Source organism: Mustelus asterias, chromosome 2 (genome assembly GCF_964213995.1).
Source record: "Mustelus asterias chromosome 2, sMusAst1.hap1.1, whole genome shotgun sequence".
NCBI classification, from domain to species: Eukaryota; Metazoa; Chordata; class Chondrichthyes; order Carcharhiniformes; family Triakidae; genus Mustelus; species Mustelus asterias.
In genome coordinates, this window is record NC_135802.1 from 118,334,422 (window position 1) to 118,358,797 (window position 24,376).

The window sequence follows — 24,376 nt, forward strand, 5'->3', positions numbered from 1 at the left end:
GGCCAATCTACCTAACCTGCAAATCTTTGGACTGTGGGAGGAAACCGGAGCACCCGGAGGAAATCCATACAGGCATGGGGAGAGCGTACAACTCCACACAGACGGTCACCCAAGGCTGGAATTGAACCCATGTCCTTGGCACTGTGATGCAGTCATGCAAACCACTGTGCCCCGGTGCCCACACGGCTGCTCTCTGCAGAAACAACTCAGAATCACAGAATTGCTACAGCACAGAAGGAGGGCATTTTACCCATTGTGTCTGCACCAGCTCTCTAAATATGTAATTCAACTTGTGTCATTCCCTAGTCTTCTCCCCATAAACCTGTGCATTCTCCCTTTTTAGATAATCAAATTCCCTGTTGAATGCCTCTATTGAACCTGCCTCAACCACACTCTCAGGCAACGCATTCCAGATCCTAATCACTCACTGCATGAAAATGATTTTCCTCGTGTCGCCATTGCTTCTTTTACCAATTAGCTTAAATCAGTGCCCTCTCATTCTTGATCCTGCGCGGATGCATGCATCTCAATGGAAACTGGTTTCTAGAGTAGGTATAGGTTCACAATCTGGTGATCACCTCACTACACAGGGTCTCAGCAGTAGAGGCAGTGACAGCTGAGGTCTCTGATACTCAGAGGACTGCTGGAGACCAGGCCAATGTTAAGCCTCTGCTGTTGGTCCTGAGAGAAATGTTGGAGTTGCAAGGACAGGCAATGGGACATCAGGCAGAGTTGTCATAAGCTGTCAGCAGACTACAATGAAGGGTGGAGGATTCTGTCCACATACTGCCTGGCCTCATGGCTCTAGCATCCAACCATTGAAGTTTCCATCTGAAGGATGGCTGTGGCCTGGGAGATCCAGGACCAGCAGCTTCTGCTGGACTTGCAGTCAGATCATACCATCACTCTAGCCATGGATGCACTCCAGCAATGCCAAGGCTACTCTCCCTTCCAAAGGTATTCCTATTGTTAGGACAGTTTGTAATGAATGTTACATCCATGATCACTGAGGGATGTCTGACATTCCTTGAGATGAGAATGAAGGTGTTATTATGTCCCCTGCATCAAACACTGAAGAAACTTTCATTGTGAAAATTAGTCTTCACCTCATTCCTCTAAGAATCTTGTAGCTATGAGGTTGTCATGGGCACGTCTGCTGTGATGTGCCTATGCAATGACATTGTCATGTGATTCATCAGGATTCTTACCTTCTTCGGAGTCATCCTCCTCATCCAAGGAAAAATCTCAATGTTTCCCTCAGGCAAAGCATCATTGTAATAGTTTGTTCAAGTTTGGGCAGCCTGACACTTATCACCTGGCATGGTCATTGTTCTTGTTCCTATGGAGAACCTAACCATGGTTATCTTTGTGCCTTCAGGAGGAGACAGCCCATAATACAAAAGAAAGAGCCAAGGCTGGAGGAGGGGGTGCTATGTAACACATCAGGACCCCCATGGAACAGAAGGTTACAGAGCTGGCAGGAGCCATTGCAGCTACAATCTATTACTGAAGGTGAAGCAGGAGTCCCTGCCCAGGAGAGTGGTTGGACCAAAGTAAATGGTGTGGGGGCATATGGCACACACAAGGCATAGTGCTCAGGTGTCCACCACTGAAAGAATGGAGCTCCACAGTAGGGACAGTTGAAATGACACAATGGGAAGCCCTTAAACTTTCAGTCTACCAACTCTCTCACATGGGCCAGAGTGAGATCCTACAGCAGGCAGCTGGAGAGATCGGGGTATGCGGAGGGTGGGCAGCCGGCCAACTCTGAGGAGGAGGAGAGAGCCTCAGAGGATGCAGCTTCATACCTTCCGGCGACAAGTCGGCTCAGGGGAGACAGTGGCGTAGTGATATCATTGCTGGACTAGTAATCAGGGTTCTGCTTTGGGGGCCCGGGTTCAAATTCCACCATGGCAGATTGTGAAATTTGAATTCAATAAAAAATCTGGAATTAAAATTCTACTGATGACCATGAAACCATTGTTGATTATTGTAAAAACCCACCTGGTTCACTAATGTCCTTTAGGGAGGGAAATCTGCCATACTTATCTGGTCTGGCCTACATGTGACACCAGATCTACAGCAATGTGATTGACTCTTAAATGCCATCAGGGATGGGCTATAAATGCTGGCCCAATCAGCAATGCCCATGTCCCATTAACGAATAAAAATAACCCTGATGAGCATAGCACAGACGCACCCGAGCAGCTGATGGAGGTTGTGACAAACAAGACCACTAACGGTCGGAGGACTGTTGAAGCCCAGGCCAATGCTGAGTGCCAGGCTGATGTTGTGCCTCAGAAATTGTCAGCAAATACTACAGCTGCAGTGAGAATTGAGCCTTTGCGGCGGACAATGGAGGAGTGCGCCCAGGCCATGTATCTGGTAGGTGAACATCTGGCTTATTCCATTGAGAGGTAGGTGAGCTTTCTGCAGAGCGAAATCCAGCAAACCACTCAGAAGATGTTAAAGATGCACACAGACCTGCATCCCACCATCTTGTCCCGACGCTCTCTGCAGCAATGGCAAGGCAAGAGGGAAACAAGGTGTCTGGAATCTCCACCAGGTCTTCACACTTCTCAGGTCAACAGGGAGGTACAAGTGTACCTTACAAGGGAGGCATAGATGCTCACTTCTGTACCGAGGAATTCCTCTCAAGTTGTTCCTACTGTGGACAGTGGCTCCTTACAACCCCTCTGCTAGTGTACCCAGTGCTTTATGCAGATGTGACAATAGAGGAGGGTCCTGTAGCTGTACAGAGGCCCTCAGCATGATGCGACCTAACTTATCCCAAGACACAGGGCAGAAAACCTGCCTTCAACACAGCAGTAAGCACAGGGGAACACCATACAGGAGTATGTGTAACAGAATTAAGAAGAGTACCTGGCTACACTTAGGGTACATGCATGAAGATAGTATGTACATGCTAAGCCTCATCTTTGACTTGCCATTCAAATAAAGGGTTCATGTATTGTTGTCACACCGCCTTCCAATTCTTGCTGCCCAATTAAGATTCATCCACAGCTTTGCTCCTACACTGGGTGGATACTGTTTTCAGTCAACACATCAGCCTCTCCACTTTGCAAAACACATCTGGCTGCTCAGTGGTGGAAAGCGAAAAGAGGAGGTACAGCAGAGCTGCGTAGAGCCAAGGCTCTATTTGAATATTTCTAAAAGATTGTAAGGGGCTTAACTGTGGTGAACTATCATTGGTTCCCACTGGATAGTACTGAGCCAGGGTCTGGCCAGTACTACAAGGATGTACATATGTTACTGTTGGGTTGTGCTACTTGTTGCTGTTGGGGTTAGGGTGGGGTTGTTACACCTTTGTACTGTAGTGTTGTGGTACATCCCAGTCGGGCTCCGCCTCCTGGGAGAGGTATAAAAGTCCCTGCTCTGGCTGGGACCCCTTCAGTCTGGGATAGTGTATATAATTATTGGCTGCTTCATTACAGTAAATAAAAGCCTTTTATTTCCCGAGCATCTGGCCTCGTGTTTGAGAAGCGCATCAATTTTATTTACTGTTGTTAAACTCTCGTTGAAGAAAAAAAAAAGAGAGTATGGAGCAGATCCTGAAGCCGGAACGCCTTACACTAGATCCACGTGCGGTGGGCGCTTCTAACACCTTCGGCCACTGGCTGAAGTGCTTCGAAGACTACCTGGCAGCCTCCGCAGCGGTCACCACAGATGATGACAGACTCCGGGTCCTCCATGCGAGGGTAAGTGACACTGTCTACCTCGCGATCCGTGCAGCCACCGATTATACTAAGGCCCTCGAGCTTCTGAAGAAGCGTTATATCAAACCACCCAATGAAATACACGCTCGTTACCTCCTAGCCACTCGACGACGGCAGTCTGGCGAAACAGTGGAGGAATATGCGAACGAGCTCCTATAGTTAGCCAGGGGCTGTAACTGCAAAGCTGTGTCGGCTGAGCAGAGCATGAACGACCTCGCCCGAGATGCGTTTGTGGCGGGAGTCGGATCGTCGTACATTCGACTTAAACTATTGGAGAAGGGTAACCTTAATCTTACCCAGGCAATCGAGCTAGTGGAGATGCTTGAGACGGCCTCCAAAAGCTTAGAATTATATCCGGAGGACCATGTGGAGACAACGTGGCAGGAGCAGTCGCCAATCCCTCCTCGTCCCTCAGGTTCGAAATGCTGCGTAATGGCATGCTCACACTCGGGCCAGACGACGGCAGCAGCTCCGGGCGGCCCGCGGTGCTACTTCTGTGGGGGAGCAAAGCATACTCGGCAACGGTGTCCCGCTAAGGCTGTGTTGTGCTCCGCCTGCGGTAAGAAAGGGCACTATTCGAAAGTGTGCCGATCTAAACCTAGGAACGGCAGTGCGGCCTGCGATTCTTCAGAGCTCGGGTCTTCGTCGTCGAAATCATCGAGGGGTTCGTCCACGTGCGAGGCCAGGACGACGCCATTACAGTCGACAGAGTCGGAGGTGTGTGACCACCAGGGGTCGCTGAGTTTGGCGCCATCACCCACGTGCGACTTATGGGAGCGGCCATGTTGGTCGGCACCGACTGCAAACGACCACCAGGGGTCCTCCTCGTCGATTTCAGCTGCCTGCAGTGGCGCTCATGAACCAACGGTGGCGTCGATCATCCTGGACCAGGCCAAGCCTCATAGACTTGACAAATCTATGATGAATATCCAGGTAAATGACCACGTGATTTATTGTCTGTTTGACAGTGGGAGCACTGAGAGCTTTATCCACCCAGACACTGTGAAGCGGTGTGGACTCCAGATTCAACCTGCTAAACAGACAATCTCTATGGCATCGAGGTCCCGGTCTGTCACTGTGCTAGGGAGTTGCGTGGTAACTTTGAAAGTGCAAGGCACAGTTTACGAGCATTTCAAGCTCCTAGTGTTGCCGTATCTTTGCGCGCCAATACTTCTCGGACTAAACTTCATGGTCCACTTGAGGAGTGTAACCCTACAGTACGGTGGACCACTCCCTTCACTGGCAGTGGGAAAACAGCAGCAGCCTCCAAATTGCCCAATTGCCTGTAGCCTCTCGACGCTGAAGATCACCACACCCTCCCTGTTCCAGAATCTTGTGCCAGGCTGCAAGCCCATCGTGACTAAAAGTAGGCGTTACAGCGCTGAGGATCGGATCTTCATTAGATCTGAGGTTCAGCGGCTCCTCAAAGAAAGGATCATACAACCCAGCGCTAGTCCGTGGAGAGTGCAGGTCGTGGTGGTCAAGAGCGGGAACAAACCCCGGATGGTCATTGACTACAGTCAGACCATTAATCGATATACGCAGCTGGATGCGTATCCTCTCCCGCGCATATCTGATATGGTCAATCAGATTGCGCAGTACCGGGTGTTCTCCACCATAGACCTCAAGTCTGCCTACCACCAACTCCCCATTCGCCCAGAGGACCGACAATACATGGCTTTTGAGGTGGATGGTCGCTTGTATCACTTTCTCAGGGTTCCCTTTGATGTCACCAATGGGGTCTCGGTCTTCCAGCGTGCTATGGACCGAATGGTGGACCAGAACGGGCTGCGGGCTACCTTCCCGTACCTGGATAATGTCACCATCTGCGGCCATGACCAGCAGAACGACGACACGAATCTCCTGAACTTCCTACGCACTGCATCTCGCCTGAACTTGACCTACAACAGGGAGAAGTGTGTGTTTCGTACGCGCCGTTTAGCCATCCTAGGATACGTGGTGGAAAACGGGGTCATTGGCCCTGATCCAGACCGTATGCGCCCCCTCTCTGAACTTCCCTTGCCTGCTAGTGCAAAAGCACTGAGAAGATGCTTAGGCTTCTTCTCTTATTATGCGCAGTGGATTCCCAATTACACGGACAAAGCCCGTCCGCTCATTAAGTCCACGACTTTTTCCCTAACGCCAGAGGCCCGATTGGCCTTCGATAAATTAAAAGCCGACATCGCGAAAGCTACGATGCACGCTGTTGACGAGTCCATCCCCTTTTAGGTGGAGAGCGATGCATCTGATTTCGCCCTGGCCGCCACACTTAACCAGGCGGGCAGGCCCGTCGCATTTTTTTCCCGCACCCTCCAAGGCCCCGAAATTCGGCATTCAGCGGTGGAAAAGGAGGCCCAGGCCATTGTGGAGGCCGTCAGGCACTGGCGCCATTACTTGGCGGGAAAACGGTTCACCCTGATCACGGACCAGTGGTCCGTGGCGTTCATGTTTAACAACACGCAGAGGGGCAAGATCAAGAATGACAAGATCTTGCGGTGGAGAATTGAACTCTCCACCTATAACTACGACATCATGTACCGTCCAGGGAAACTCAATGAGCCCTCGGATGCCCTCTCGCGTGGAACATGCGCCAGTATACAGGAGGACCGTTTGCAGGCTCTCCATAATGACCTATGCCATCCTGGGGTCACTCGGCTCTACCACTTTATAAAAGCCCGCAACCTGCCATACTCGGTGGAGGACGTCAGGTCCGTGACAAGAAGCTGTCGGGTTTGCGTGGAATGCAAACCGCACTTTTATCGACCTGACCGGGCACATTTAGTCAAGGCCACTCATCCCTTCGAGAGACTGAGTGTCGATTTTAAGGGCCCCCTTCCCTCAACAGATCGGAATGTGTACTTCCTCAATATCATTGACGAGTACTCTCGGTTCCCTTTTGTTTTTCCCTGCTCTGATACATCCGCTGCCACGGTTATCAAAGCATTCCGTGATCTCTTTACCCTGTTCGGGTACCCCGGCTACATTCACAGCGACAGGGGCTCGTCGTTCATGAGCGATGACTTGAGACAATTCCTGCTCTCATACGGGATTGCCTCTAGTAGAACCACGAGCTACAACCCTAGGGGTAACGGACAGGTGGAACGTGAGAATGCTACAGTCTGGAAGGCTGTCTTACTGGCGTTGAAGTCAAAAAGCGTTCCAGTCTCCCGTTGGCAAGAGGTGCTCCCTGATGCGCTGCATTCTATTCGCTCCCTCCTGTGTACGGCAACCAATGCTACTCCCCACGAGAGGATGTTCTCATTCCCTCGGAAGTCTTCCTCGGGGACCTCATTACCGTCTTGGTTGACGTACTCAGGACCCGTCCTCCTGCGGCGACATGTAAGGGCCCGCAAGTCCGACCCGTTGGTCGAACAGGTCCATCTCCTCCACGCCAACCCTCAGTATGCCTATGTGGCATACCCTGATGGGCAAGAGGACACGGTCTCGATCCGAGACCTGGCGCCAGCAGGGGACGTAGCAACCCCTGTCGCTCCCATACCCCCTGTCACAAACCCCTTAACTCTTGTTTCTCCCCCGGACTCGGCGCGGGCAGCATCAGGACCATTGCTTAACCCTTTTACTCCCGTGTACAGCTTGCCTGAGCCCAGAAGATGGTCGCCACTGCAGGGCGTGTCAGGACCCCATGGACTACCGTCACCTCAGGGTCAACCGGCCAGTGAGTCCATGGAAGAACAGCTAGACGCCGCCTTGGGGAGAACGCCACCGCAAGTGCCCACTCCGGTGTCACCGCCGGTATTGAGGAGGTCACAACGACGGTGCGGTCCCCCTGACCGTCTGAACTTATAGACTGATGACACTTTATTCTGTTTTGTACCCCGCCAGCCTTTGTTCTCAAAGGAGGGGTGAATGTGGTGAACCATCGTTGGTTCCCACTGGATAGTACTGAGCCAGGGTCTGGCCAGTACTACAAGGATGTACATATGTTACTGTTGGGTTGTGCTACTTGTTGCTGTTGGGGTTAGGGTGGGGTTGTTACACCTTTGTACTGTAGTGTTGTGGTACATCCCAGTCGGGCTCCGCCTCCTGGGAGAGGTATAAAAGTCCCTGCTCTGGCTGGGACCCCTTCAGTTTGGGATAGTGTATATAATTATTGGCTGCTTCATTACAGTAAATAAAAGCCTTTTATTTCCCGAGCATCTGGCCTCATGTTTGAGAAGCGCATCAATAAAACACATCTGGCTGCTCAGTGGTGGAAAGCGAAAAGAGGAGGTACAGCATAGCTGCGTAGAGCCAAGGCTCTATTTGAATATTTCTAAAAGATTGTAAGGGGCTTAACAAATGTGTGTATACTAACGAATCCTGAGACTCCATTGTGTGCTTCTCATTGTGCCTTGTCTGCAGTCCCTGTCATCCATCTTACATCTTCATCTTACATCACCTGGTCAGCAGTCATTTCCACATTGTCATCATTAGAGAAGGCATGGCAGCGATTGAGATTCTCATTGTTCAACAACCACGCACCTGCGCCCAACGCGTCCCCACCCCCCCCCCCCCCCCCCCCCACCTCCCCACAGCACTAGAGCAGGCCACCACGAGATGTGAGACTTTAGGTGGGGCATATTGAAGTGTTCCATCAGACTGACCAAGGCATCTGAATTGCACCTCCAGGACACCGATGGCCTGTTTAATGGTCATAAGACTATAAGAAATAGGATCAGGAGTAGGCCATTTGACCCCTCGAGCCTGTTCTGCCATTCAATACGATCATTGATCATGGCTGATCCAACATTCCTCACGTCTACTTTCCTGCCCTTTCCCTATAACCTTTGATTTCCTTACTGATCAAAAATCTATCTATCTCAGCCTTAACTATACACAAGAACTCTGCAAGAGGGATCCTCTTGGAATGAGTGATCACAATATGGTTGAATTTCTAATACAAATGGAAGGAGAGAAAGTAGGCTCCCAAACCAGTGTCCTCTGCTTGAACAGAGGGGAGTACAATAGGATGAGGGCAGAATTGGCTAATGTAGACTGGGAGTGCAGACTAGTTGGTAGGACAGCTGAGCAACAGTGGCGGATTTTTAAGGAGATTTTTCTCAGTACTCAGCAAAAATATATTCCTGTGATAAAAAAGGAATGTAAGAAAAGGGATAACCAGCCGTGGATAACTAAGGAAATAAAGGAGAGTATTAAATTAAAAACCGATGCATACAGAGTGGCCAAAACTAGTGGGGAATTAGAAGATTGGGAAAGCTTTAAAAAACAACAAAGAACTACTAAGAAAGCGATAAAGAAAGGAAAGATAGATTATGAAATTAAACTAGCACAAAATATAAAAACTGACAGTAAAAGTTTTTACAAATATATAAAAAGGAAAAGAGTAGCTAAAGTAAATGTTGGACCCTTAGAAGACGAGAGGGGGGATTTAATAATGGGAAACGAGGAAATGGCTGAGGCCTTAAACAAGTTTTTTGTGTCGGTCTTCACGGTAGAGGACACAAATAGCTTACCGAAAATTGACGGTCGTGGGACTGTAGGGGGTGAGGTCCTTAAAACGATTACTATTACTAAAGAGGTAGTGCTTGGTAGGCTAATGGGATTAAAGGTAGACAAGTCCCCGGGCCCAGATGGAATGCACCCCAGGGTACTGAAAGAAATGGCAGAAGTAATAGCGGATGCGTTGGTTGTAATTTATCAAAATTCGCTGGACTCTGGGGAAGTGCCGGCTGATTGGAAAACAGCTAATGTGACGCCACTGTTTTAAAAAGGAGGTAGACAAAAGGCGGGTAACTACAGGCCGGTTAGCTTAACGTTCATAGTTGGGAAATTGCTGGAATCCATCATTAAAGAAGAAATAGCAGGACACCTGGAAAAAAATGGTTCGATCAAGCAGACGCAGCATGGATTCATGAAGGGAAAGTCGTGTTTGACGAATTTACTGGATTTTTATGAAGATGTAACGAGTGCGGTTGACAGAGGGGAACCGGTGGATGTGGTGTTTTTGGATTTCCAGAAGGCGTTCGATAAGGTGCCTCACAAAAGGTTGCTGCAGAAGATTAGGGTACACGGAGTTGGGGGTAAAGTGTTAGCATGGATTGAGGATTGGCGATCTAACAGGAAGCAGAGAGTTGGAATAAATGGGTGCTTTTCTGGTTGGCAGTTGGTGACTAGTGGCGTGCCGCAGGGATCGGTGCTGGGGCCTCAACTGTTTACCATATACATAGACGATCTGGAGGAGGGGGCCGAGTGTAGGGTAACAAAGTTTGCGGATGATACAAAGATGAGTGGGAAAGCGAATTGCGTGGAGGATGCGGAAAGTCTGCAGAGAGATTTGGATAGGCTAAGTGAGTGGGCGAGTATCTGGCAGATGGAGTATAACGTTGACAAGTGTGAGGTTATCCACTTTGGAAGGAATAATATTAAAATGGACTCCTATTTAAATGGTGAAAAATTACAACATGCTACTGTGCAGAGGGACCTGGGGGTCCTTGTGCATGAATCGCAAAAACTCAGTTAGCAGGTGCAGGATCAAGAAGGCAAATGGAATGTTGGCCTTTATCGCGAAGGGGATGGAGTATAAAAGCAGGGAGGTCTTGCTGCAATTGTACAAGGTACTGGTGAGGCCGCAACTGGAGTACTGTGTGCAATTTTGGTCCCCTTATTTGCGGAAGGATGTATTGGCCTTGGAGGGAGTACAGAGAAAGTTCACCAGGTTGATACCGGAGATGAGGGGGTTAGCTTATGAGGAGAGATTGAGTAGATTGGGCCTGTACTCGTTGGAGTTTAGAAGGCTGAGGGGAGATCTTATAGAGACATATAAGATAATGAAGGGGCTAGACAGGGTAGAGGCAGAGAGATTCTTTCCACTTAGAAAGGAAACAAGAACTAGAGGACACAGCCTCAAAATAAGGGGGAGTCAGTTTAGGACAGAGTTGAGGAGGAACTTCTTCTCCCAGAGGGTAGTGAATCTCTGGAATTCTCTGCCCATTGAAGCAGTGGAGGCTACCTCGTTAAATATGTTTAAGTCACAGGTAGATAGATTTCTGATCAATAAGGGAATTAAGGGTTATGGGGAGTGGGCGGGTAAGTGGAACTAGACCACTATCAGATCAGCCATGATCTTATTGAATGCCAGGGCAGGCTCAAGGGGCTAGATGGCCTACTCCTGCTCCTATTTCTTATGTTCTTATGTTCTGCCCCCACAGATCTCTATGGCAAGGAATTCCAAAGACTCACAACCTTCTGAGTGAAGAAATTCCTCCTCATCTTTGTCTTAAATGGCGCCCCTTTATTCTGAGACTGTGCCCTCTGGTCGTAGACTCTCCTATGAGGGGAAACATCCTCTCAGCATTTACCCTGTCAAAAACTTAAGAATCCCATATGTTTCAATGAGATCGCCTCTCATTCTTCTAAATTCCAATGAGTAGAGTTCCAACCGGTTTAACCTTTCCTCATAAGACAATTCTAGTGAGCCTCCTCTGAAATAATATATTTCCTTAAATAAGGCAACCAAAACTGCTCACAGTACTCCAGATGTGGTCTCACCTGTACCTTGTACAGTTGCAGCAAGACTTCTCTACTCTTATACTTCAACCACCTTGAAATAAGGACCACATTCTATTACCAAAAGAGAAAATGCTGGAAAATCTCAGCAGGCCTGGCAGCATCTGTAAGGAGAGAAAAGTGCTGACGTTTTGAGTCCAGATGACCCTTTGTCAAAGCTTTTATCCAATTGCTTTTTTTTGCTTTTATCCACATTCCATTAGTCTTCCTGATTACCTGCTGCACCTGTGTGCTAGCTCTCTGTATTTCGTGCACAAGTACCCACAAGTTCCTTTATGTCCCAGCTTTCTGCAGTTTTTCTCCGTTTAAATAATACTGTTCTTTTGTTCTCCCTTCAAAATGAATGACTTCACATTTTCTCACATTATACTCTATTTGCCAACTTTTTGCCCATTTACTTATCCTATCAATATCTCTTTGTAAACGGTTTGTATCCCTCTCGCAACTTGTCACCTATTTTTGTGTCGTCTGCACATTTGGCTACAGTACATTTGCTTCATTCCTCCGAGTCATTAATATATATTGTAAATAGTTGTAGTCCCAGCACTGACCCCTGTGGAACCCCACTGGTTGCAGGTCGCCAACTTGAAAAAGAATCCCTTATTCCCATACACTGTTTCCTGCCCACTAGCCAGTTCTCTATTTATGCCAATACACTAACTCCAACACCATGGGCTCTTATCTTATGACTTATCTTTTGTGAGGTATCTTATTGAACATTCTGGTTGCTCCATGGCAGGTCTCATCCTTTCCTTTGCATCGAAGCATGGGTTCCTCACCAGTGTCAAACCATGTTCTCGGTGGGTAGCCTTCATCCCTGAAGGCTGAACGTGCTGGTGGAAGGTGTTCACCATTTCCTCTGCTGGGCAGTCTGGACAAGGGATTTCAATCTAAAACTGTCTGTAAGCAAGACAGGAGGGAGGTTAGGAGAATTTTCTGTACAGAAGAGTTGTTGGAGTAAGTTGAGGAAGGGGAAATGAAAAAGCATTGAATTAAAAAAGCATTGATTCATCATTACCATATAAAAGAGATTAAATGGCCAATGATCTATGGTTTTATGTTTCACTAGACAAAAGCAGCCCTTGAAGAATACTGAAGTTACAAACATTGGCAAGTAGTATGGAACCTAGTAATCCAGGAAACTATTTCCTTTCTTATAGATTACATTAGTCTTGGCTCCATTAGAAGGAGCCCCCTCATAAAATATCAATAGGAATTGTACATTAGATAAAGGTTCATGTTCCGGCAATATAAGTAACGTCTAGAAACCTGAGCCTATAATACTTCAGTTTTTCAAGCAAAATCACAGGTGAAGAATAATGCAAATGCTGCCACCATCTGTCATCCCAACAATAAATGATGATAGCAAAGTACTACTTAGCAATTTAACATACTGATTTAACATAAAGCTTTAATGCATTTAATTTAATTGAAGAGTCTCAAAAACTGAACTTCCCATGGGCTACTGTTTTGTGAAGAAATATAAACATCAAATTATACATTCTAAAATGCATGTTTTTGCTTTATTTTCAAAGAGTAGTGTTTGTGTGCTTTTTCACTCCTCAGATATTTGACGGTGAAAAGTTTTATGAACTGCCAAGTAATGTCCCTAATGCACCATTGTAAGCTAGTGAAGAGGAATTGTCAAATGAAAACTGTGTTAAATTGATAGCAAGCACCATTTACCAAAAGCCCTAACAGTACAGAGCCTTTTGCAGATCCTCTGTTTTTGACAAGTAACAGACAGTAGCTCACACCTTTATTTCTTTGCTACTTAAATGCCGCATTGTCAGGGAAGCCCAATTATGTAGCACTTTGGGCTGCAGAGTACAGAACATAATAATAGATATTACTACAGCCAATCTTCAGTGATTACAGATAATTTCAGGCTTAGCTTCCAAAAACAAGGCCTAAAAGCAACGTTTACAGATATAAAGCATGAATTCAAGAAACAAAGACAAAATTGATTTTGATTTCCTAAAGTGCTTCACTTTTCCAGTTTTTACCTATCAACACAACAGTCAGCCTTCTTTACGTGTTGAATAACAATGGCCTGTTAATTCAATTATGAATGTTCAAGCAAAGATTTATATTCTAGTTTTAACAAACTGGAGGGAAAAGGAAACTCTGGGAGCAGGGTGGGGGATTTGAACTGGAAGTGAGCTTTGAGAATGCAGGATGGAGCAAGGAAATAATCTAAGATTCCCTCACAGGTATCAAGTGGAGGCCTGGGCTATTTTCACTCTCTGGCCTCATTTACCTTCTGCTGGCTGGTTAGAATTCTGTTCATTGTACAAATCATGACCCCCATTCTCATCCATCCCTCATGTGCCCCCAATAGCACCCCCCCCCCCCCCCTCCTACCCCATGGATCCTCCTTGCCAACTCATTGCTTCATACCCGCCATGGTCCTGGGTGTCTTTGTATATGAATCACAAAAGGTTAGTATGCAGGTACGGCAAGTAATTAGGAAGGCAAATGGAGTGTTGGCCTTAATTACAAGGGGGATGAAGAATGAAAGTACAGAAGTCTTGCTACAACAGTACAGGGCAATAGTGAAACCACACCTAGAGTACTGTATACTGTTTTGGCCACTTACTTAAGGAGGGAAATACAAACATTTGGAGAAATTCACAGAAGATTTACTTGGCTGATTCCTGGGATGAGTGCTTGTTCTTATGCGGAAAGGTTAAATAGGGTGTGTCTATACTTATTGGAGTGTAGAAAATGAGAGATGATCTTATTGAAGTATATCAGATTCTGATGGGGGATTCTTGACAGGGTTGATGCTGAGATGCTGTTTCCTCTCATGGGGGAATGTTGAATTAGGAGGAACAGTTTCAAAATAAATAGTAATTTGGTAAGACAGAACTCGAGTATTGCAGAAAAAAGACACATTTTGTTGAGGCTTTTCATCTTGCACTCATCAGGACAATACAAAGGTATACCAGTGTCAAGGAAAACAATAATTATATACTGTAGGAGAAGAAAGTGCTGATTGGTAAGCAGGTGGACTCTGATTGGTAAGGGCATTGCCATGGAAATGGCACCAATTGATGGTGACTGACAGTTAATTGTTTGAAATTTAAACCAGGCAGCTTCACTGATTGGTCTGAGTTATGAAACAGCTATTGAATGTCATTTATTTTGTTCAGTTGAAACAGATGTAGTGTGTTTGCATGTTCTTTGTGTCTGCAATTTATATTTATATATATAGCTTCCAGTGCACACAGAGTGTCAGCCAAATGAGCAACATCAGTGCCAGTCTGATGTTAGGTATGTCGGCTGTATGTCTCCAAGTCTGGTGAATCATATCAAACAACATCTCCCTCCTTCTGTTCACAATTTTTTTTTATTCATTTGTGGGATTTGGGGTTCGATGGTTGGCCTGCATTTATTGCCCATCCCTAATTGCCAAGGGCAGTTGAGAGACAACATTGATGTGGATCTGGAGTCACCTGTAGGCCAGACCAGATAAGGATGGCAGACTTCCTTCCCTAAAGGATGTTAGTGAACTAGGTGGGTTTTTTTTTACGACAATCGATAATGGTTTCATGGTCATCAGTAGATTCTTAATTCCAGATATTTTTTATTGAATTCAAATTCCACCATTTGCCGTGGCAGGATTCGAACCCAGATCCCCAGAACATTCTCTGAGTTTCTGAATGAATAGTCTAGCGATAATACCACTATGCCATCACCTCCCCATAAAGCTACAGAACGTACCCAAAACATCTGGTTCATTAATGTCCTTTAGGGAAGGAAATCTGCCCTGCTTACCTGATCTGGCCTACATGTGACTCCAGAGCCACAGCAATGTGGTTGACTCTCAACTGCCATCAAACAACTAGGGGATGGGCAATAAATGCTGGCCAGCCAGCGATGCTCATGTCTTACGAACAAATAAAACAAAATTAAAACAAAACATAGGCCTGAATTTTACAGGCACTCCAGCCCCGATTCCGGGAACGGTCGAAGCTCAGATTCTCCGTTGACCTCGGGTGGGATCGTATGAACCTCGGGCGGACATGCCGGTAAACGTCCGCCCATTGTGTCCAGTATTAAATGTGATTCTGCGATTGGAGAACATTTGCTAAATAATTCTCAGTGTGCTAAGAATTATGCTGACAACCTATTTAAGATTGTCAGTCCTGCTTGCAGAGTGGCGAATCTGGGTCCCACCCACCATTTCTTTAAGATCAGTGATGTCTTCCTGACTCCACAACAATTTCGCCCAATGATTCTATGAGACTGTGAGCTTAAATTAATCACCCCATGGCAGAAGCTAATTAACTTACTAACCACATTTTATAAATCATAAGGATAGAACAATGTGATGTATTATACATCTTTGGTGAGATTTCCCCTGAATTGCAATAAGTGGAATAGTGGAGGTAAGAATTGGTGTTTTTCCAGCAGGCTCCAGTGGTCAGTTTTCATGTTGTAATGTCCTCAATAATTATGCATGCACAGGAAACACGCCATATCGCCGGTGGCAGCCTCTGATTCGCCCGCCATGCTATGACCTCACCTCTTCCTCACTCATTCAACACATGTTTGCAGCCCAGGACTGCGTCACTGAGACATGGCCCCAAAAGCTATGGATGATGGCAGCACCAAAGTTCAGGCATGCCTCAGCGAACGCCTTTGGAAAACTATGGAGGTCTGTCACGATGTCCTCTATACCTGCTGTGGCCGCAGAAAGTTCACCAACCTCACCACAAAGGTATGGGAGGTGGTGGCAGCAGTAATAAGTACCAATGTTGCACAGAAGAAGTCATCCACTCCATGTAAAAAGATTTAATCCATGCTGCCAGGAAAAGTCAACCATCTCTCAACTCAAGCACTCACATGGCCACCACACAATCACAGGGCAGCGCGATAGACATCAGCACTCACACTCTCACACACACACTGTCATTTCCTCTGCACATCGTGTCCTCATCCCACCCATCACACCTCTCACCATCCACACATGGCAGGCACCCTTCTCATCTCCCTTTTTTCATTCATTCTTGGGATATGATCATCGCTGGCTGGCCAGTATTTATTGTCCATCCCTAGTTGCCATTGAACTGAGTGGCTTGCTAGGCCATTTGACAGTTGAGAGTCAACCCCATTGCTGTGGCTCTGGAGTCACGTGTAGGCCAGACCAGATAAGGATGGCAAATTTCCTTCCCTAAAGGACATTAGTGGGCCAGGTGGGCTTTTCCAACAATCGGTAGATTCTTAATTCCAGATATTTTTTATTGAATTCAAATGCCACCATCTGCCGTGGCGGGATTCAAACCCATATCCCCAGAACGTTAGCTGAGTTTCTGGATTAATAGTCTAGCGATAACACCAAGCCATCACCTCCCCATTTTTTTTTAGAAATTCATTCTTGGAACATGGGGGTCGCTGGCTGGTCAGCATTTATTGTCCATCCTTACTTGCCCTTGTTCAGAGGGCAGTTTGAGAGTCAACTACATTGCTGTGGTTCTGGAGTCACATTTAGGCCAGACCAGGTAAGGACGACAGATTTCCTTCCCTAAAGAACATTAAGGCCATTAGACCATAAGACATAGTAACAGAATTAGGCCACTCAGCCCATCGAGTCTGCCATTCAATCATGGCTGACATTTTTCTCATCCCCATTCTCCTGCCTTTTCCCTATAACCCCTGATCCCCTTATTAATCAAGAACCTATCTATCTTTGTCTTACAAACACTCAATGACCTGGCCTCCACAGCCTTCTGCAGCAAAGAGTTCCACAGATTCACCACTCTCTGGCTGAAAAAATTCCTCCTCATCTCTGTTTTAAATAATCATCCCTTTAGCCTGAGGTTGTGCCCTCTGGTTCTAGTTTTTCCTATTAGTGGAAACATCCTCTCCACGTCCACTCTATCCAGGCCTCACAGTATCCTGTAAGTTTCAATAAGATGCCCCCTCATCCTTCTAAGCTCCAACGAGTACAGATCCAGAGTCCTCAACCATTTCTCATACGACAAGCTCTTCATTCCAGGGATCATTCTTGTGAACCTTCTCTGGACCCTTTCCAAGGCCAGCACATCCTTCCTTAGATACGGGGTTCAAAACTGCTCACAATACTCCAAATGGGGTCTGACCAGAGCCTTATGCAGTCTCAGAAGTACATCCCTGCTCTTGTATTCTAGCCCTCTCGACATGAATGCTAACATTGCATTTGCCTTCCTAACTGTCAGCTGAACCTGCACATTAACCTTAAGAGAATCTTAAACAAGGACTCCCAAGCCCCTTTGTGTTAATGATTTACTAAGCATTTCCCCATTTAGAAAATAGTCTTTGCTTCCATTCCTCCTTCCAAAGTGCATAACCTCACATTTTTCCACATTGTAGTGCATCTGCCACTTCTTTGCCCACTCTCCTAAACTGTCCAAGTGCTTCTGCAACCCCCCTGCTTCCTCAGTACTACCTGGCCCTCTACATATCTTTGTATCATCTGCAAACTTAGCAACAGTGCCTTCAGTTCCTTCTTCCAAATTGTTCATGTATATTGTGAAAAGTTGTGGTCCTAGCACCGACCCCTGAGGCACACCACTAGTCACTGGCTGCCATCCTGAAAAAGACTCTTTTCTCCCCACTCTCTGCCTTCTGCCAGTCAACCAATCTTCTATCCATGCCAGGATCTTACCCTGAACACCATGGGCTCTTAACTTATTTAACAGTATCTTATGCGGCACCTTGTCAAAATCCTTTTGGAAATCTAATTAAATCACGTCCACTTTATCTAACTTCCTTGTTACCTCCTCAAAGAACTCTAACAGATTTGTCAGACATGACTTCCCCTTGACGAAGCCGTGCTGACTCAGTCCTATTTTATCATGCGCTTCCAAGTACTCTGCGATCTCATTTTTAAGAATGGACTCTAAATTCTTGCCAATGACCGAAGTCAGGCTAACCGACCTATAACTTCCCATCTGCTTTCTCCCTCTGTTCTTAAACAGCGGTGTTATATTAGCTACTTTCAAGTCTTGTGGGACCCTCCCTGCCTCCAGTGATTCCTGAAAGATCACCATCAATGCCTCCACAATTTCTTCAGCAATCTCTTTTAGAACCCTGGGGTGTAGTCCATCCGGTCCAGGTGATTTATCTACCTTCAGATCTTTCAGTTTCCCCAGAATCTTCTCCTTATTGATGGCCACTATACACACCTGTGCCACCTGCTTCTCCTGGAGCTCTGGCATCCCATTGGTGTCTTTCACCGTGAAGACTGATGCAAAGTAACTATTCAGTTCCTCTGCCATTTCTTTGTTTCCTATTATTATTTCTCAAGCCTCATTTTCCAGTGGTCCAATGGCTATTTTTGCCTCTCTCTTACCTTTTATATATTGAAAAAACTCTTCCTATCTTCCTTTATATTACTAGCCAGTTTACACTCATATTTCATCTTCTCCCTCCTTATTGGTTTTTTAGTTGTCCTCGGCTCGCTTTTAAAGGCTTCCCAATCCTCTGGCTTCCCACTAATCCTCGCCACTTTGTATACTTTTTCTGTTGCTTTTTTGCTGTCCTTGACTTCTCTCGTCAGCCATGGATGCCTCCTCCTCCCCTTAGCATGTTTCCTCCTCCTCGGGATGAATTTCTGTTGTGCCTCCCGAATAACCCCCAAAAACTCCTGCCATTGCTGTTCCACTTCTTTCCTGCTAGGCTCCCTTTCCAATCAACTCTGGCCTTTGTAGTTACCTTTCTTTAATTGTAATACCGTTGCATCTGATTCCAGCTTCTCCCTCTCAAACTGCAGGGTAAATTCTATCATTTGTGGTCACTGCTCCCTAAGGGTTTCTTCACCTTAAGCTCCCTAATTAAGTCTGCCTCAGTATGCATCACCAAATCCAGAATTGCCTGTTCCCTCGTCAGCTCTGTCACAAGCTGCTCCAAAAAACCATCTTTTAGACATTCCACAAATTCCTTTTCTTGGGATCCACTACCTACCTGATTTTCCCAGTCCACCTGCATATTGAAGTCCCCCATGATTATTGTAATATTGCCTTTTTTATGTGTCTTTTCTATCTCCCCCCCCACTATTTAGTTTAAAGCCCTGGATATACAATTTCTGCCCCACATCCTGACTACTGCTAGGGGGCCTGTACATAACTCCTATCAGGGTCTTTTTACCTTTGCAATTCCTCAACTCTACTCACAGAGATTCTATGCCTTCTGATCCTATATCACTCCTTGCTATCTATTTAACTTCATTCCTTACTAACAATGCAACCCCTTTGCCCATCTGTCTGTCCTTCTGATAGGACACATATCCTTGGATATTTAGATCCCAGCCCTGATCCCCTTGCAGCCACGACTCTGTGATGCCCACAACATCGTACCGGCCAATTTCAATGTGCGCAACAAGCTCATTTACTTTGTTCCGTATACTGCGCACATTTAGGTACAACGCCCTCGGTCCTGCATTGACCGCCTCCCTTCTCATACTTGTCACCTTTTTTGCTCTGCCTGAGGTTAGATTCCTGCCACCTTCTATATTCTCAGTTCTATTATGTGGTCTGGAAACTTTACTAACCTCTCCTGAGCCCTCGGCTCCTTTAACTAGTTGAAAGTCCTCATCATTAACCTGCACTTCTACCCACTCCTTCAACTTTGATTCTCTAATTCTCCATACAACTGAACCCTCCCCCCCAACTATTTAGTTTAAAGTTCTGGATATACAATTTGCCAGGACTCTGGTCCTAGCACGATTCAGATGAAGACCGTTCCTTCAGAACAGGTCCCTTCTTCCCCAATACTGGTACCAATGTCCCATGAATTCAAACCCATTCCTCCCACACCAATCTTTGAGCCATGCATTTACCTCCTTAATCGTATTGACTCTGTACCAATTAGCTTGTAGCTAAGGTAATAATCCAGAGATTATTACTTTTTGGTTCTGCTTTTTAATTTAGCTCCGAGCTGTTCATATTCCCTTAGCAGAACCTTTGTTCCTGTTCTACCTATGTCATTGGTACCTACATGGACCACGACAACTGAATCTTTACCCTCCCACTCCAAGTTCCTCTGCAGCCCAGGTGAGATATCCTGAACCCGAGCACCAGGCAGGCAACAGAATCTTCAGGATTCTCGATCCTGGTCACAGAGACAGTGTCAATGCCCCTAACTATACTATCCCCAATTACGACAACATTTCTTTTTTCTCCCCCAACTTGAATGGCTCCCTGTATCACGGTGCCGTGGTCAGTGACTCAGATGGACTTTTCCGACAATCAACAATGGTTTCATGGTCATCAACAGATTCTTAATTCCAGATTTTCATTTAACTGAATTTAAATTCCACCATCTGCCATGGCGGGATTTGAACCCAGGTGCTCAGAACATTAGCAGGGTTTCTGGATTAATAGTCTAACTATAATACCACGAGGCCATTGCCTGACATGTGGCTTGTTACACTTGCTCTGTCTGTCTTCATGCAGGACAAGCTTGTGCACAATCACAGAGTAAGGTCCCAGACCAGGGGTGGAGTGCTGGAACTCAAGGTCCTAACAGAGCTTGAAAACAGAGGCATTGGCCTGGCCAGAGAAGCTCTGGACCATGCCTGCAGTGACAGTGGCAAACACCCACATGATGATGTGAATCTCGAAATACTCCTTATCAGGCTTGGCTCGACAAAAATCGATTCAACTCCAGATATATATTCAACTTCTTTATTACATTTTACGACGTCGGGTCAGTCTTCCTTAATGATGCAGGCTAACAAAGCCTGCAGCCATCAGGAGAGACTGAACACATTTCCCGGGTTTTTGTACAATTCAAATACTTTTTCTAACGCATGCAAAGCGACGCGACAGCCTATCAACTATAGCCGCAATATACCTGTTACCAATCAGAGGATAATAATGTTTCGTGCACTCCTCGTGCTGACCTTCACTGGCCAGTCACATCCCGTGCACATATGGGGCAACACAGGACACTCGCGTGATAACAAGTGACCGCAGCTGCATTCAGTTTATCTTAGCAGACAACTGTTTGCAGAACAAGCGCCAAAACATCACGTGACCGCACCCAACCGCCAGTAGCCAGGTGATAGTTTATACTCATTATACTATGATACTGTAAACCCCAGGTTATTAATAGTTTCTGCAATCAGGGTAAACATCACTATCCAAGCATCACTACACATATATTTACATCCACAATGATCCTGCACCAGACTCTCCATCAGTCCACGTTACTGTGAGTGCACTGTCATGTTTAGTACCCGGTTGCAATGCACTAATTACCTCTACTTTCTTCCATAGGCACCTTTGCCAAGTACCCAATGCCCTCAACCAAACAGGCCCTCAGCTCCAGCCCTGAGGACACAAAGAACAAAGAACAAAGAAAATTACAGCACAGGAACAGGCCCTTCGGCCCTCCAAGCCTGCACTGACCATGCTGCCCGACTGAACTAAAACCCCCTACCCTTCTGGGGACCATACCCCTCTATTCCCATCCTATTCATGTACTTGTCAAGACGCCCCTTAAAGGTCACTACATATCCGCTTCCACTACCTCCCCCGGCAACGAGTTCCAGGCACCCACTACTCTCTGTGTAAAAAATCTGCCTCGTACATCTCCTTTAAACCTTGCCCCTCGCACCTTAAACCTATGCCCCCTGGTAATTGACTCTTCCACCCTGGGAAAAAGCTTCTGACTATCCACTCTGTCCATGCCTCTCATAATTTTGTAGATTTCTATCAGGTCTCCCCTCAACCTCCGTCGCTCCAGTGAGAACAAACCAAGTTTCTCCAACCTCTCCTCATAGCTAATGCCTTCCATACCAGGCAACATCCTGGTAAATCTTTTCTGTACCCTCTCCAAAGCCTCCACATCCTTCTGGTAGTGTGGTGACCAGAATTGAACACTGTATTCCAAGTGCAGCCTAACTAAGGTTTTATAAAGCTGCAACATGACTTGCCAATTTTTAAACTCAATACCCCGGCCGATGAAGGCAAGCATGCCGTATGCCTTCTTGAGTACCTTCTCCACCTGCATTGCCACTTTCAGTGACCTGTGTACCTGTACACCCAGATCCCGTTGCCTATCAATACTCTTAAGGGTTCTGCCATTTACTGTATATTTCCTATCTGTATTAGACCTTCCAAAATGCATTACCTCACATTTGTCCGGATTAAACTCCATCTGCCATCACTCTGCCCAAGTCTCCAACTGATCTATATCCTGCTGTATCCTCTGATGGTCCACATCGCTATCTGCAAATCCATCAACCTTTGTGTCGTCCGCAAACTTACTAATCAATCCAGTTACATTTTCCTCCAAATAATTTATATACATTACAAACAGCAAAGGTCCCAGCACTGATCCCTGAGGAACACCAATTGTCACAGCCCTCCATTCAGAAACGCACCCTTCCACTGGTACTCTCTATCTTCTTTGACCGAGCCAGTTTTGTATCCACCTTGCCAGCTCACCTCTGATCCCATGCGACTTCACCTTCTGCACCAGTCTGCCATGAGGGACCTTGTCAAAGGCCTTACTGAAGTCCATGTAGATAACATCCACTGCCCTACCCTCATCAATCATCTTCGTCATTTCCTCGAAAAATTCGATCAAGTTCGTGAGACACGACCTCCCCTTCACAAAATCACGTTGCCTCTCACTAATTCGTCCACTTATTTCCAAGTGGGAATAAATCTTGTCTCGAAGAATCATCTCCAATAATTTCCCTACCACTGATGTAAGGCTCACCGGCCTGTAATTACCTGGATTATTCTTGCTACCGTTCTTGAACAAAGGAACAACATTGGCCATTCTCCAATCCTCTGGGACCTCCCCTGTAGCCAGTGAGGATACAAAGATTTCTCTCAAGGCCCCAGCAATTTCCTCCCTTGCCTCTCTCAGTATTCTCGAGTATATCCCATCAGGCCCTGGGGACTTGTCTACCTTAAATGTTTCTCAAGAACCCCAATACCTTCTCCTTTTTGATCTCAACACGACTCAAACTATCTACACATCCTTTCCCAGACTCATCATCCACCAAGTCCTTCTCTTTGGTAAATACTGACGCAAAGTACTCATTTAATAGCTCGCCCATTTCCTCTGGCTCCACACATAGATTCCCTCCCTTGTCCTTGAGTGGGCCAGCCCTCTCTCTGGCTATCTTCTTGTTCTTTATATATGTATAAAAAGCCTTGGGATTTTTCTTAATCCTGCTGGCCAATGCTTTTTCATGACTCCTTTTAGCCCTTCTTACTCCTTGCTTAAGTTTCTTTCTACTTTCCTTGTATTCCACACTTGCTTCATGTGTTCCCAGCCTCCTAGCTTTGACAAATGCTTCCTTTTTCTCTTTGACTAGGCTCACAATATCTCTCGTTATCCAAGGTTCCCAAAACTTGCCATACTTATCCTTCATCCTGACAGGAATGTGCTGGTTCTGAATCCCTATCAACTTACACTTGAAAGCCTCCCACATGCCAGATGTTGATTTGCCCTCAAACATCTGCCCCCAATCTACATTCTTCAGTTCCTGCCTAATATTGTTGTAATTAGCCTTCCCCCAATTTAGCACCTTAACTTGAGGACTATACTTATCTTTATCCATCAGTACCTTAAAGCTTACTGAATTGTGGTCACTGTTCCCGAACTGCTCCCCTACTGAAACATCGACCACTGGCCGGGCTCATTCCCCAATACCAGGTCCATATGGCCCCTTCCCTAGTTGGACTATCTACATACTGTTTCAGGAAGCCCTCCTGGATGCTCCTTACAAACTCTGCCACATCCACACCCCGAGAACTAAGTGAGTCCCAGTCAATATAGGGGAAATTAAAATCTCCCATCACAACAACCCTGTTACTTTTACATCTTGCCAAAATCTGCCTACATATCTGTTCCTCAATCTCCCGCTGGCAGTTGGGTGGCCTATAGTAAACCCCCAACATTGTGACTACACCTTTCCTATTCCTGAGCTCTACCCAAATTGCATCGCTGTATGAACCCTTCATGGTATCCTCCTAGAGTACAGCTGTACCAGTAGTGTAACTCCCCCACCCTTTTTACATCCCCCTCTGCCCCACCTGAAACATCTGTATCCTGGAACATGAAGCTGCCAATCCTGTCCTTCCCTTAACCAAGTCTCTGTAATG